The sequence below is a fragment of the Ailuropoda melanoleuca genome, chromosome 1 (assembly GCF_002007445.2).
Source record: "Ailuropoda melanoleuca isolate Jingjing chromosome 1, ASM200744v2, whole genome shotgun sequence".
NCBI lineage: Eukaryota > Metazoa > Chordata > Mammalia > Carnivora > Ursidae > Ailuropoda > Ailuropoda melanoleuca.
Window position 1 is genome coordinate 204077690 of NC_048218.1, and position 8429 is coordinate 204086118.

At 37.8% G+C, this 8429-nt stretch overlaps 1 protein-coding gene and 1 long non-coding RNA gene across 4 annotated transcripts in view; one reads left to right on the top strand and one right to left on the bottom strand.

Annotated features, from left to right (window-relative positions):
- CNTNAP2 (contactin associated protein 2) overlaps positions 1–8429 on the top strand; it is a 1777718-nt gene that overhangs the window by 756171 nt on the left and 1013118 nt on the right. The gene's annotated exons all lie outside the window — the stretch shown is intronic.
- The window catches only part of LOC109488506, a 31388-nt gene continuing 22971 nt past the window's right edge, over positions 13–8429 (bottom strand). For 2 of the 3 annotated variants that reach the window (XR_004619125.1, XR_004619124.1), the window contains one exon: positions 13–277. This is a non-coding gene — a long non-coding RNA (uncharacterized LOC109488506). Of the gene's footprint in view, positions 278–1184; positions 1270–8429 lie in introns of all 3 variants that reach the window. The other variant, XR_004619126.1, reaches the window with a different exon arrangement.

Below are 8429 nucleotides of genomic sequence, written 5' to 3' on the forward strand. Positions count from 1 at the left end.
ATATTTAATTAATGGTAAAATAACACCAGTTTATAATGCTTGATTTTTAGGTAAATATATACTATAGACATTGTGCTTAAATTACAGTCATATAAAATTTGAATCAAGAGAAATATTGTAGATCAGACAGTACCACTGGCTTATTAAAAAATGAAGAAACTGAGGCTCAGATGTTAGAAGATCAGCCCAGGGTTGCATGACTTTATCACAGCACAACCCAGAGCAGGTTCACTTCTGACATTTGTTCCTGGGCTCTTTCCATTGGTCCATGCCAGTTCTGCAAATCGGAAAAAGGAGATCATATCATTAATGGGGATTGGGGAAGGTCATACAAAATATGGAAAATGTAACACAGCTTTACAGTGCTTTCACAGTCTAGGTAAAGGAAGAGTTTTAGGAGGTAAAAGCATAAGTAGATAGGTAAGTGCTGTCTTCTCTCTAGAACAGTAGGGAGGCCTCTGAGGAAAACAGAGACTTGCCAGGAGCACTGAGTGTTTACAGACATGTCTACATTCATTTACCATATATTTATAAAATATTTACTGTGTGTCAAGCTTACTGTTTTCTGCATACCTGATAGAAATCAGGGAATACAACTAAAATTTCTGACCTGTAGAGCTTAAATTGTGGTCAAAGATGATAAATAGCAGAAATTGTAATTTAAAAAGTATACAGCAATGGTATAGTATGTTAGGAGAGCAGTGAAAGTGCTGCGGCAAAGAAATAGAGGGCAAGAGGGGGGTGGGGTGCAGGTGGGGTGGGCACATAACAGTATAGAATAGATCAGCATAGGCCTTAAAGATGATAAAAATAGATAAATCTTCAAACAGGTGAGGGAACTTATCCAAGTGGATATATTGGGGAAGACCATTTAAGGCAGGGGGAAAAAGCCAAAGCAAAGGCTCAATGATGGGAGCATGCCTAGAATGTGTGAAGCAAAGAGGTCAATGTTTCTAGAAAAACTGACTCTTTGAGTAGAAAAAGTATTCTCTTTTGGGAAAGTAGTGAAAGAGGAAAGGTGAGGGTTTGTCAGCACATGTAAGACTGGTAGTGAAATAGGAAGCAACTGAAGAATCACTATCTGTTTTGCATTTTAAATGATCATTCTCGCTTCTGTGTTAAAAAAACTTGAGAGTTCAACTGTAGAAACAGAGAAAACCGTTAAAATCCAGGTAAGACCATACCGTGGGTAGTAGAAGTCTACAGGTGTGGAGAAGTAGTTCGATTCTGGATGTAATTTGAGGTCGAATTCCTGATAGACAGGATATGCTGTGTAGGGGAAAGACAAAGCCAAGGGTAACTCCTAAAAAATGTATTGTTCAGGAAGAAATAAAGATATTGTTTAAAGGAGAAGGCAGTGATCCATTGCGTATGATGCCACTGGGATGTTAAACCAGAAAAGGACTGAGCATAGCCATCAAGGAGTAACATCCATCCTGACCTTGCTAAGGAAAAGCAGGGAGCACTCTGGGTGGAGGTTGAGGTGACACCTTCTAGTGTGGTTTTAATTGAGAACAAGGCTATGTAAGAGCAGAGGAATTGGAGATTAGGACTACAACCATATCACGTGAGGAATTTTGCATAAAAAATGAGTTGCTGGGGGGTGAAATTGGGGATAGGGTTTTTTTGTTTTGTTTTGTTTTTGTTTTTGCCCCCCACCAAAGAAAGTTTGTTTAGCGATCTAATGATCCACTAGGTTGTACCAAATTATGGAGCACTCCAATCTCTTCTAGATTGGGTTAAGATAAACCTGTTTAAGAGAAGTATTGATTTTCACCTAGAATTCAAAACATTTTAAATGTATTTGTGTTGATTTTAAATTTAAGTATCGTAAGCAAGTATATGCTCACCATATTGACAGTATTTATTGACTTTAAAGTAATTCCTCATTTTAATTTTAATTATTGCTACATTCTAGTAGCTGAGTAAATATAATCTATCCCATCTCTCTCACCACCGCTTCTGGAAAATTGAAACGGTGTGCACACCATGCACTAAAATGGAAGGCTGTATTTTCAACTGCCTTCAAAAAAGATACTGAACTAAAACCATCTGTCTATCCATCTATCAGACTTTGTATTTTACTGTGTTAGCCTTTATATTGTTTGGTTCCCCGTCATGTTTATGACCTTCACATTGCCCAGAGCTGGGCATATAGGACCCTCAAGAATTGGACTGAATGTGTGCTAAGCTCATGCTAGACCATCTAAAGCTGCCTGTGCTCTCCCTGATAAGGTAGCACTAGCCGCAGGTGATTACCTATCCCCTGAAATATAGCACTCCTGATATGAAGCATGCGATAAATCAAAACTATATACCGGGTTTTGTAAATTAAGGACGTTAAGAAAGAAAATCTTAAAAAAAAAAAAGGTATTGAACTAAACCCAGTAAGTTTTGATCGGGGTGTTATATGGATTTCTCTGGGCAGCATCAACATTTTAACAATGTTTATTCTTCCAATCCATGAGCATGGAATGTTTTTCCATCTTTTTGTGTCTTCTTCAGTTTCCTTCATAAGTGTTCTGTAGTTTCCGGAGTAGAGATCCTTTACCTCTTTGGTTAGGTTTATTCCAAGATATCTTATGAGTTTTGGTGCTATTGTAAATGGAATCAATTCCCTAGTTTCTCTTTGTACAGTTACATTGTTAGTGTATAGAAAAGCAACTGATTTCTGTGCATTTTTTTTGTATCCTGGCACATTACTGAAAATACGAATGGCATTTTTCAAAGACTTAGAACAAACAATCCTAAAATGTTTATGGAACCAGAAAAGACCCCAAATCGCCAAGGAAATGTTGAAAAAGAAAAACAAAGCTGGGGCCATCATGTTGCCTGAATCAAGCTATACTACAAAGTTGTGATCACCAAGACAGCATGGTAGTGGCACAAAAACAGACACATAGATCAGTGGAACAGAAGAGAGAGCCCATATGTGGATCCTCAACACTGTGGTCAACTAATCTTTGACAAAGCAGGAAAAAATATCCAATGGGAAAAAGAGAGTCTCTTCAATAAGTGGTGCTGGGAAAATTGGACAGCTATATACAGAAGAATGAAACTCGACCATTCTCTTATACCATGCACAAAGATAAACTCCAAATGGATAAAAGACCTCAGTGTGAGAAAGGAATCCATCAAAATCCTAGAGGAGAACTTAGGCAGCAACCTCTTTGACTTCGGCCAAAGCAACTTGTTTCAAGACACGTCCCCAAAGGCAAGGGAAACAAAAGCAAAAATGAATTTTTGGGACTTCATCGAGATAAAAAGCTTCTTTCTGCACAGCAAAGGAAATAGTCAACAAGACAAAGAGGCAACTCACGGAATGGGAGAAGATATTTGCAAATGACATTACAGATAAAGGTCTGGTATTTAAGATCCATAAGGAACTGCTCAAACTCAACAACCAAAACCCGAAATAATCAAGTCAAAAAATGGGCAGAAAACATGAACAGACACTTCCTCAAAGAAGACATATGAATGGCTAACAGACACATGAAAAAATGTTCAACATCATTAGCCATCAGGGAAATTAAAATCAAAACCACATTGAGATACCACCTTACACCAGTTAGAATGCCAAAAATTAATAAGGCAGAAAACAACAAATGTTGGAGAGGATGGGGAGAAAGGGGAACCCTCTTATACTGTTGGTGGGAATGCAGGTTGGTACAGTCACTTTGGAAAACAGTATGGAGATTCCTCAAAAAGTTAAAATTAGAGCTACCCTGTGACCCAGCAATTGCATACTGGGTATTTACCATAAAGATACAGATGTAGTGAAAAGAAGGGGTACATGCACCCCAATTTCATAGCAGCAGTGTCCACAATAGCCAAACTGTGGAAGGAGCCAAGATGCCCTTCAACAGATGAATGGATAAAGAGGATGTGGTCCATACATACAATGGAATATTACACAGCCATCAGAAAGGATGAATACCCACCGTTTGCATTGACATAGATGGAACTGGAGGGGATTATGCTAAGTGAAATAAGTTAAATGAGAAAGACAAGTATCATATGGTTTCACTTATGTATGGAACATAAGGAATAGCATGGAGGACATGAGGAGAAGGGAAGGAAAAAATGAAGGCGGGGGAAATCAGAGAGGGAGACAAACCATGAGAGACTATGGACTCCGGGAAACAAACCGAGTTTTAGAGGGGAAGGAGGTGGGGGATGGGCTAGCCCTGCGATGGGTATTAAGGAGGGCATGTATTGCAATGAGCACTGGGTGTTATATGCAAACAATGAAGCATGGAACACTACATCAAAAACTAATGAAGTACTGTATGGTAACTAACGTAACACAATAAAAGAAAAAATAAAGACATACCAGATGTCCTGGTAATACATTAATATTTCTGGAAAAAAAATAAAGCCAGTAAGTTTTAAAACCACTCTTGTTTCCAGGGAGTTTTTAAACTGCTTGTTGCTGAATGTTTTAAATATCGCAGCTATGAGTAAATATATCTATGGTATGGTTTCTGATAGGTTTCTAATACGGTTTCTGATGTCTTTAAATGATCCTAGATTCATCGTATATTGTTGTTTCAGTCAGAATCCAGTTAGGGGCAGAAACCATCTAGTTACTTCAAGAGTTCACTGGAGAGAAAAGGCTAACTGGACCCTGGCAGAGGAACAGGCGAAAGGAGGGAGGAATGCTGAGTAACACAGGGCAGTGATTTCTGAGGGACAAAGGGGAGAAGTGGGGTTATTGGAACATAGAGGTTTGAAGGAGGGCCCCTTGCAGAACCGGAACCTAGACCTCTGCATAGGTGATTTGAATGTTGACAGGGACTTAATTAATAGAAAGTGCTATTCATAATTATTTCGTGCTCTATGTAAATATTTGTGAAGGCAATAATACTATGCACAATGAAATCTAGTATAGAATACGCATCATGACTATCGTGCACATGCTTACCTTAGTGTAGTTTATGATGTATATGCATGATAACACATAGTTTATACTATATATGAATCATATATAGTAGTGCATTATTAGTGGGGGCAAGGAACCTCTGTTGTCCAATTTGTGTTGGTGCCTCAAGAGATTGGAGAAGGGACCCTGTGGATCTGGGATCAGACCTCTGTGTGTGGGTGCCTGCCTGTGTGTGCCGATATATCTCAGAGTATAGGAAAATCTGGAAATGGCAACCAGTTGCTACTGGCACCAGTTAAAGGTACACAGGGTAAAGAGCTATTTTTGTGACAATGCTGACAGCAGCAGCAAACTGAAGAGGAAGGACAAGGATAATACCCATTACAGGGCTAGCCCATCCCCCCACCTCCCTCCCCTCTAAAACCCTCAGTTTGTTTCCCGGAGTCCATAGTTTCTCATGGTTTGTCTCCCCCTCTGATTCTCCCCGCTGCCTTCATTTTTCCTTTCCTTCTCTTCTGCCTCACAGTCTTCCTCTAGCATCTATGTTAGAATCTAACATAGAGCCGGTTGGAAAAGGAAAAATGCAGTTTTCAGAGTCTCTTTCATGGCCAGCATCACAAAGCAAAATACATACAATAGGTTTCGAACTGAGAGGCAATAGTTTAAGATCTGACGAAACTGTCCTATGTGTGCTTTGGCCTATTGATACATAACAATCATGTTTAGTTGCCACTTCCAATACTGGACAAATTGATGAACCCAAAAAAGTTTCTATGATTGTTTATTTGAATTCAGCATCTACAGTATGTGAGGGAAATGTACTGAATTAACACAGAAATAAATGCCTTGTTCTTATCTCTGAGATTTCAGCTAACCTTACAAGTGCTCTACTTTGTTCACCAGGGAAAACCCAGCACAAAATTGTCAAATGTGTTAGAAACAGTCTTTGTTTTTCTCTTAGGAATTCTCATGTGTCTTTCTTGCCCCTTCTGCCTTGTACACATCCATATGTGCATATGTGTGCTTAACCCTTACAGTGCATCCATTGCTGTCATCTCACCTTCATAGGTTCTTGAGAGGTGAGCAGAAAAGTATGGCTCTTTTCAGTGAGGTGACAAAAGATATGACAGTGTTTGTCAAGGATATAGTAAAGGTTGTGTATGTATTTGGACCAGATAAGTTTTACAGTTCTTGCCCAAATTCTGAGTTTTAATAACTGGAGTCACCATGTATATAGCCTCTTCATATTGTATATAAACAGATTTATTAAAATATAAAAAAACCCTGGAAATAATTATGGTGTCCCTCCCTAGAGGAAATCATTGTTTTACCTTTACGTTACTGTGATCACAACCACACATCATCACCTTTGATACCATAAACTCCTCAGCCCGATACGGAGTACACAGGAAAGGAAAAGAACGTGTTTTGTTACTTTTTTTTTTTTCCATTTCCACGCTTCCTTATCAGTAAAACCCACAATGACTGGAGAGCCCATATCAAAAACATGCCTGACTTCACTCTGCATTGTGTCAGGGTGTGGTTTGTTGATGTCCTTCTCAAATAGCCCAAGAAAACCAAATGTTTCCAAGAAACTGTTAACAGGGCTGAAATTCAGTTATTGCCTCTTTGGTCTCATTTTTGGATGGCTGAGAAAGTCACTGCTATCGCATCCACAGGTCCCCAGAGTACACTAAGCACATAATGCCAGAAACATTAGTTTTAGAGCTTTATTTCTTTCCATTGTGATGAACTGAGATTTTGTCCCCTGCTGAAGTGCAAATATTTCTGGAAGAAGTTTTAAATCTTTTTTCCCACTTCGTTGTTAATATTGTACAAGAAATGATTGGGAGGGAGATGGTACTGAAAAGGGAGGAAGGTAGCCTGGCTGGAAAGCAAATATAACTGTTGTGTAAAGGACAGTGCCTTCCCGTGAACAGAGTTCTCAGAGCAGCTGCCATCTTTCTTTTCCATCTCCAGGTTTGAGGCACTTCTTCAAGATGCTCTTTCTGAGTATTCTATTTAAGGCTGACCTTCATTTTCTGTTAGCGAACTCTGTTCACTTCCTTTATCATCTTTTAGAAGTACTATGTGATTGTGTTACTTCAGTTTTTATCTGTTGGTTTATCTCTACCACTGACATAAGCTCTTTGAGAATTGGGATCCCACCTCTCTGGTTCCACATTGTTTCCCAAGAGCTAAGCCCCATGCCTGGCACAGATACACATGCTTAATGTACTTGACTAGACAGATGAACAAATGAATGAATAAATAGTATGAATGAGTTTCAGATCCTTTTATTCCATCTCAATGTAAATGCTATATATTTATCAGAAAAGGCATAATAAATTTTAAAATTTTAATCCAGCTTTTTATGTTACATGTTTATGTTTCATTATCAGTAATTCAATTAGTGGCACATAGTGGGACATTATATATATTTTTAAGTACATTAATAATTTCACATTACACCAGCAATAACAAAAATGGTTTATATGCTTTTAATGTTCTTAAAAAGTAATAAAAACACTGCAGCTAAATGACATTTTAATAATGTGAAGTTTATTTGCAAATCTCTCATTTCTTTGTGCTCTTATTGACACTGTCTTCTTTTTTTACTTTCACCAGTGATTTCTCATCTTTGGCTTTAAAATGGGAAAGTGATTAAACATGTCAAAACAAATAACTCTGCATTTTAGTTTTTCAAGTAAATTAAAATTTCATGGGCCCCTTGAAAACAGTCATATGGAAACATCCAATAATAACCACATCAGCTTCTAATGGAACAAGTTTTTACCAAGCTTAAAAGACCTTTTATGTTTTTATAAATCCATTTTGAATGATAGCTGAAAAAAATTAAGTTTAGCTCATCCCTAATAATGCTATTTATGATAATAGTCCTTCAGAAGGTTTATTTCTGCACCATGGATTACATGCACAACAGGACCGTGTGCTGCATTTATTTATGAAAAGAAATCACTTTTCACACTGCTAAGTTAAATCATATCTAATTCTGTTGACCTGAGATCGAGCACAATTAACCTACTCATTAGTTGTGAATAAGGTGGGACGAAGTTGTAGTTTAATGTGAGCATTGGCACATCTTAAAATAAAATGTAGATGTTTGTGTCTCAGGGTGATTTTTCTTCAATATTAAAAAGCATTGGCAGTGCCTATATGTATAGCAAAAACTGAAAAATGAAGTTTTCTATCTCTGTCATTCTTTCTCCTTATGTGTGCCAGAATGAATTTTGTTCTTGTTGCACAATCTACTGGATGCTATGCACCGAGCAATGCACTTAGAAGATATACAGAGGAATAAAACAGGCTCCCTAAGCAGAAAGAGTTTATGCTCTAAAGGAAAAAATGGATTTCTTTAAAAAAAAATATATATATAGCACATTGTAATAAATTCCATACAAATAATGCACACATGTTGTTTTGCAAACAAACAATGGTCCACCTTGCTTCCTGGAAGATTCATTGGAGATTTGACAGAGGAAATAACATTTGATCCGAGACATAAAGGAAAGGTCAAAGATCTCAA